An 8769-nucleotide genomic window follows, 5' to 3' on the forward strand; every position below is an offset into this window, starting at 1 on the left:
CTTTCAACCTGCTGTGGTAACCTACATCTTGATCCAGATATTTGATGTATCACTGACTAAGTGAATCAGACAAAGTTGTTAATCATGATAGTCAGCAATATTCCAGCTGAATCTCAACAGCCTGCATATAACTGGATCTGGACCAGGTAAAAAGCATTAGTGTCAACTCAACACTATTAGTCAATATTATTCTCACCATATGATCCTCTTCAGTCATCTCTCCAGATAATCATGCTATAATCTCCCCCAGATCGCCACTGGTAATTTCCTCAACTGCTCATGGGGATTTTATTGATTAGAAATTGGAAATACACAAGCTTCCAGTTCTGACAATTACCTGTTTCATTCATGGTATTAGGCATCAATTCAACTTAATAATTGAAATTGTATTCATGAATTAATCAGTAAAATTTAATAAATAATAATTGTTTCTCTCTAAAAAGACTTTAATTAGTACCACTGTTTACATGTCAATGAAAGTTGGCCCAAGCTTGACAAATATGAACTTCAAGTTGTAATAATTATATCAGTATTGATATTAATATTATATGTGTATTGATACAGTAGCTGGAGACACATTGTATTGATATATCAATTGTTCAGTTTCCCCCAAACAGCTCTAACTGCCACACTAACACTCAGTTAATGTAATTCTAGTATTATACCACTGTATTGGGACAAATACGTATGTATTCTGGTACATTATAGCATGTGCTGCAAGTAGGAAGCTATGGCTGAAGCTCATCGTGACTTATACCACTACCAAATGTAGCCATTTTGGTAAGCATGTTCTGTCTACCAATGTTATGGATGATGTTGCTTTTCAATTTAGAAATAGTAAATGTCTTCATATACATATTGCTATCACATGAGTATATTGGAGATGATTAAGGGATAGAAATTAGTGGTGATCCGATTAATTGAAATAATCGAAGATTGGTCGCAATGATTAAACGAACAAGCAATCGATCATGTTTTCTAATAATCGAACACAAACAATTTTGGAACACTGGTTTGCATTAACAACCATTTTCACAAAGATGGTTTTGTCTGTTACATTTCAAGTTATGATTGAATTATCCATGAAATTTAGGTTCGTAACATACTAGTCATCCTTTAGATATGAAATTTGTATATGCATTTTGTGCAATTTGCAAAACAAAACCCGAAAGAACTACACGTTTTTTCTATATCTTTGTGCACTGACAAACATAACCAGGAGAATTTGATAAATGACGCTACCAATTATTTTCGATGATTGATCGGTCGTAATGAACCAATTATCAATTGTGAGATTGTAACCAATTCCCAGAAATGCCATATCTTTTAAAGATCACATATACTCTAGGGGGGTACATTTACATAAATCACTAACTGGCATCGTTATAAATGAAACCCCGTCATTAAAACTACTCATTTGGATTTTTAATTAACTTAGATCGACCTTTTCAACAACAGTGCACAATTCTCACCCGCGAACGAAATTTCAACCAATCAGAGTGGCGCATCTCTGTGACGTCATATGAGGAATAGATATGACTGACTGACTGACTGAGTTTGGTTTTACGCCGCTTTTAGCAATATTCCAGCAATATCACGGCGGGGGACACCAGAAATGGGCTTCACTCATTGTACCCATGTGGGGATTCGAACCCGGGTCTTCGGCGTGACGAGCCAACGCTTTAACCACTAGACTACCCCACCGCCTGAATAGATATGAAGGCTGATGCAGAATTCAAGTACATTTCAGGGGGTAAATTATCTTGTTTACAGGTTTGTATAAACCTGAAATCGTGACAACTGTTGTCAAAAATGAAAGCTATATGTTCTCACAATCTGCTGTCATTTGATTTTGTCTCCTGCTTTGCCTAGTTTCCAAGTTACAAATTGTTTTCATTGACGATTCTGTCAAAATCGCTTGGTGTCACTAGGCCTTATTTGTTCGAGCCAGACGCTAGTGATAGTGAAAATGATGATCAGCCTTGCTCATCACGGTTACGGTTAATTTCTTCAACCTAAACAGTGCGACATTAAGAAGGGTGGATGCCCATCAGATACAGTTATTTGAAAATATCCCCGGTAGTTCTTGTCTGATTGTAATAAAGTATCAAAGCAGTGTGGGCTTTTTCAGGTTTTCTAATGCCTGGATGGTATAATGACTGATCCAAATTGATCCCATTTCTGTGTTTTTTTACCTCAATATTTAATCATGTCATGTAAAAATATGACGTCTATTATGTATGATATTAAAAATTGACATTTGATTTATTTGAAACCGTAAACTAAACAACTCTACTTTGCCATTGCTAGAAGAATCTGAAAATTTACTTAGGTAAATAGGTACATACAGTTTTAGCACACAGAAAATGCTTATATGTATTTCTTATGCAGCAATGAAGTTCTGTTTGCATTCTCAAAACAGTGTCGGCCCATAAGTTTTCACATGCTATTAAAATTGCATGCAATACAGCAATTAATACTCCCTTGTTGCAGGGATAATCTATATTGTCTCCCTGCTTGTTGTAACCCGTGTTAGGTGGTATAAACCTACACATGTTATTTGTCATCATTCACTTGATGGTCAGTTAATGAAATTATAACAAGTATAATTAGTGGTAACCCCACTTAGATTACCAGACAAAGGTTCCCATTTGGCATTTTTTGTGTCTGGAGTAAATACTCAACATTATAAACATCGATCAAAGGATTAACCGATAACACGCTGATTGATTAATTACTTTTATCTTGCACAGCGGATTTGTCAAAAGGTAGTGTTTATGTATGTAGATTTACTAATCTATACTGAATACACTCTGTCGTGTCTGTGTCTGCGAAAAAAACACGTCCTTCTTTCAAAGGATTAACCGCCAATACATTTATTGATTGCTCATTATTGGCTAACTAAATTACTTTTTTTAAAGAAAGGCGGACATTATGCAATTAGTTGCCAGGTGTGCTATCTTGGGTGACCAATGAGACTATACACCAATGTGAAATACCTGAAACCATACGTCACCTTTTCGTATATTAGACTGTTATTAGACACATCACTTGGAACAGCTGCAGATGAATGGCATATCACTCGTTTTTGTGGATATTGATGGATCAAACAAGGTAATAGCCTGACATTGTTCCTATAACTTTAATCTGTTTTAATTTTAATATTTGCATTTTGTTTTTATTCATTTGTCGTAGCATTCAACAGAATCAGTGACTAGTATCTACATACTGGTGAGTGGACGTTAACCACGTGAATGTAGCAAGAAATTTATCGCGCAGTATTGTGAATTCGACCCCCACCTCTATTCCGTGGAAGAAATCGTTATGTTATAAGTTGTCTCATGCAAAATCCTTTTGGTCATGATTCAAATACATATTTAACTACGAGTAGAATGTAGTTTTGAGTTTCTAACTTGATAAAAACAAACCATAATCTCATTAATTCTAACAGACTTTAGCCCGTGACTTAATGACTTTCAAAAAATCGCGGCGCCCTGTCGCGAACATCCGCCAGTCTGAGGATAAATGCTATTTAGGTTTGTTTCACCGAGTTACAAAATCAAAACTACTTTCTACTGGTATAGTAAAATATGTATTTGATTGATGGCCAATAGGATTTTGCATGACATAACGTATAACATAACAATTTCTCTCGTGGAAGCGAGGTGGGTGTCAATATAATACTACTACAGTATTATTGTCACTTCGACTACAACCTCGCTTCCGAGGAAGAAATCGTTATGTTACAAGTTGTGTCATGGAAAATCTTTATGGCCATCAATCATATACATATTTTACTACAACTAGTAAGTAGTTTTGATTCTTTAACTTCCGTGAAGCGATCTGAACACAAGTAAGATATCGTTTCAGGGTTCCACAACGCTCGCTTCGCACTCACAAACATAACCCATTTAGCACGAACTGCGGGGTCCTGTGGAAATCTGTGCATGGCGACACCATCGCCCAACCCTTAGGAGCAATTGACGACAGCACAACAATTCGGCATGTCTTCGTTGATGTTGAGAAATCATCAAACTGATGAGCTTGCTACACACTTTCTATACAACTAACCGAAAATCCTTCCTCATATGACGTCACTGCAGTGCTCTGGCGACAGAGTTATGTAACCTGTCTGTGGTTTTGTTGGCGGACAAGAGTGAAGCAGGCGACTTTTTGGCAACTTTTAATCGCTCGGTATTAATTAACCACAAGTTTTTTAAGAATGAATTTGGTGTTCCCCATCAGACTAAACACAAATCTTTCAGATGTAGTAGTTAAAAGAGTACAAATAAACAAAGTTTATTTGTTCTTTAAGGGTTCCCTAGGGCACCAGACAGATATTTCAGGTGTGAAAATAAGTGTGCCCATGCCTTTTAATGATCCAATCAAATAAAAACATCACAACAATTGTGTCATTTAAATTTATTGTTTAATAAATCAGGAAACACCATATAAACTTGTAAACTTGAGAGCTGGATTTCATAAACACTATCAAGACTGCAAGAATAGTTCAGATTCATTTGCCCTGGACCCATAAGCTAACCCACAGACTATGTTATCGTCCACAGCAGAATTTCCTTTTAATACACACTGGATTTCAAAATGGCCAAACCCATGTTAAACGCTGAGATTGAGAGTGCCATCGATAAACAGTTTGATGGGGTGCAAAAATAGGTTTTGAATCATTGCAGTTGTTCAAATTCATTACACTTTCCATCAAATGAATCATTGTATGTATTGTTTTCATAATTTTAGTCATGTCGCCATGGCACAATGAAATTATTTCTTCTATGCTTTCAGTATTTACCATGCCACGGTATGCAAATTACGCACTATTTCGATCCCTTTAATTACATTGATTACACCTTATAATAAAAGGTACAATAAATATTGCATTTGTAAATAACAAAAGTGGTGATCATTTACTGTAGTATTTAATAAAACAATTTACCAAGTTTTCACTGTAATACACAACACTTGAAGGAGATATGATGAATGACTCTTGTAATGTTAAGTGGCGTGTGGCTTCACAGATAACTATCACTGATAGAGATATTGCCGGCAGGATAAGGTTTGTATCTACACAGATAAACATTTTGTTTAAACAATGTGTAAAAAGGATTTATCCCTTTTATTGATTTTGGGGGAGTTAAACATAAATAATATACATGTGTTTTAATAATTAATACAGATAGGTGTCATAGGTAGATAGTTGACCTCATGTCACACTGTCAAGCTCATAAGAAAGTTAGAAGTATCCTGAGGCTAATATAAGACAATATTTGTTTTATTTAACTCAATGAATGCAATTCCATTCTGTAAGCATAATAACATATATGTACAAGGAAACAATATTTGCACTGCTCCTGTTTCAAGGTGTTTCCTGTGCCTAGAACATCCAACAGCATCCGCAATGTGGCTATTTATGGACATGGGACATTGCACATCAAAGGACTATTGATCACTGGTCAACAGCTCATATAAATAAATAATAACCATACAAGTATTGAGGTCACAACATGGGTAATAAACAACTTATCATGTGTACTGAACTGCTCACACGCCGCATATTGTATTCAGAAAATGTCAAATAAACCTCTCCTTCAGTTTCATTCAACTTTACCTCATCTAAATATAAAAAACACAAATATAGTGAGATTCAAGTTTAATCATTGTGACATAGTTTACTTGATCAGTTGTGAAAAGGATATCCCTTCAAGCAAACCACATAGCCATAACAATTTTATGAGCCATAAGCATTTCCATTTTTTTCTTGTTTTATTAGAATACCTATCATAACGTATCAGAGTGGGTATTCATGTTAAACTGTGACATGCTATCTTAAAGATTGCACTATAAAACTGACATAAGTCCTGACTAGTACGAGCAGCCACACATATATTAACATGAAACTATCTTGAACGTGATGTTAAACCCAAATTTCACCTCACCTCACAAAAAGGAAAAAGAAAATAAACTGTTTGAGTGAAAGCATGTCTATTTCAGTCCCGGTCCCAGTCCTTGTCATTAGATTTGTTTCTAGAAACAAGGTAACTATGAGCCTGTCGATCCTGAAACAATGTTCTTGTATCATCTTGACATATACTGGTCACAAATAAATCCATACAATATATTAGGTTGTTTGGGCCATGTCCAAAATATTTACTTGAGATCAATGGTGACTGTGAGTGACACCTTCCCTAGGAGGTAATCCGTTGGAGGAGTGTCCATACTGGGGGTGGTAGTAGTCACACTGCTATGTGTATGCGGTTAGAGTTCACACGTTACCAGGGAACACCACACACCCTTATTTAACAGCACTTGTTCCCGGAAACTAACAGTATTTCACTTCAGATGGTCCAACTGAGGACTATTATTGTATGAGGGCGGTACAATCTCATATAAACCAGATTTTCTTATTTATCTTCCCATGTCAGTGAATTACAGTAAAGTAGCTGATAAAACATTCAGAATATTTACTTTCCCCTAATGTCAGTTGGAGCATGTGACTTAAAGCACAGAAATTTGTCAAGTGGAGTTATGTCCCCTAACCATGCCAGGCTCTGCTAGACTTGGTTATGATTTGATAAATTAACTAAAACCCTAGTTTGGGCAATGTGCCAGTGTTCTTTGGTTTAATCAGTGTCAAATATCTCTTGCATGTGTAAATGGGTCTTTTTCCAACATTAAGCAGTGATATAACTGTAAATAGTGTTTAAAGCTTTATGCACTCATTCTGTTATGTTTAAAACAAATATGTAATGTTCAAATAATAATTTCCTGCAAAATGGATTGTTCAAGTGCTATTTAACCCAATATATTTAGATGTTATTTCAGTATAACAAAATTATATGGAGAATGAGTTTGTCTTTACTCAATATCATGAACGGGAACATCAGATATATGCTTCATAGATGGAGAATTGAACCAGGACAAAACTGTATAATCTCAAACATTGACCAAAATAAGTGCTTGGTATGCAACAAGATCAATGCCTACCTCTGTCCTTGTCAACACAATGCTAAACACTGACATGCATTTAACCTAATAAACAAAGCATACCATACCTTGTATAGACATGATGACAGGCTGACAGTGCATTAAAAAATGCAGACATGAAATCTGCATTTGCCACATTGAAATGACACAGAAAGCGGTTGATGATCAGATAATATTTTCACAGTAAGTCAAGTATCTGATGGACAAAAAACAATACCAGAATTTTGTTTTAAGACTGTTATAATGCTTACATATAAATGTGAGCCTATGTGACCTTACTTAACCTTGAAGTAGGAGTTGGAAGGAAATTATAGTAAGGTAGGACACGTCTTGGGCTTGTGTTTTAGGAGTGACCAAATAAATCATGGATGGTGAAAGTCTACACACAGCGTTCTGCAGTTACATGCAAGTATAATGTGTACATTGTACTTTGTATACCTGTAATGTGACTCACCTGTCCACTTACATTATGCTATGTACACAGACAATCTCGAAAGCCGTAGAGAAGGAAAACATATCCTGGGGACTCTTGTGTGCTGATAGATAGAGGAATATATGTGGGCGGATATTTGAGTGAGTATGCACTTTAAATGCCACATGTCATGTACACTTTCAGGCATTTTTAACTGCCTTTTTGCATAATCTGTGCAGGTGTATTAAACCTGTAAAATATGTAGTTCACTTAGAGCAAATAAATGTAATATCTCAGGTTTTACAAGATTTTTCAGTGAAGGGATAAGATTGCTTTATGACCAGTGATAAAATCATGTACAATTGATAATGAAGACAATACAAAGGGATTACTGTGTAAATATCTTTTGAACTTTCTTTCCCAAAAGAAATGCTTAAAGATACTTGCAACACGTTTAACTGATTAAAAAGAGATTGGATTAAGCTGACCACAAACTGGTAATAATCATGATGAATGGACTCTCTTGCAGATATTCTGCATTTCTTGAAACAACCAATATAGGTTTGCAGCATTAATATCAATTAGGGATTGCATTCATTCTCATACTGCTCAACTTCATTTGGTTATGTCTTTAAACAGGAAGTGCTCTCAATTTTTCTTAGATGAATCTGTCTATTAGTCATTTTTATTGCAAACTTGAGAAAGTGTTTTAAAGTTTGTTTGACTGCCTGCAGGCACCTGTGAGATGTCGACATCCAGGATTGATACTATGTCACTGCTTGTCATGTTTACATCCTTCTCCATGATATATACACTACAGGGTTTGAGGGAGACAAAATGGGGACTTTGGGAAGAGGTGGTTCCCAGTCTCCCACACTTGTAACAGTAGATGAAGGAGATTTTGGTGGTCAAGTCCGAACACTTGCATGTGTCACCATGCCCTGATGGTGCAGATATTTGCTAAAGCTGTCAGTCACTGGTTTCCTGGTCTAGGTTTATCATATACAGGTCTGCATGACATAACTTGAATACTGCTGACAGCTGCAGCAAAACATATTCACTGCTATACTCACTATATACAATAGTACCTTGTGGTGTAGCTATGGGAACTCTAATGACTATCACAATACACAGTCATCAAAAAATAATTCTATTTATAATAATTCTGTTCATATTCTAACACTTCAAATCACAAAAATTATGTAATTCAAAATATTGCATCTCAAATCAAAACCACTATAAGTATATAAATATGATCATTGAGTCCACAGGTCTTTAAAAAACATTGGCTTTTGTTTGATTTCAAATCAGACACAATGAGAATGAAATCCTGACACATCTTCATTCTTCACTGTTGA

This window comes from Haliotis rubra, unplaced genomic scaffold, assembly GCF_003918875.1.
Source record: "Haliotis rubra isolate DU_JTF1 unplaced genomic scaffold, ASM391887v1 Scf385, whole genome shotgun sequence".
NCBI classification, from domain to species: Eukaryota; Metazoa; Mollusca; class Gastropoda; order Lepetellida; family Haliotidae; genus Haliotis; species Haliotis rubra.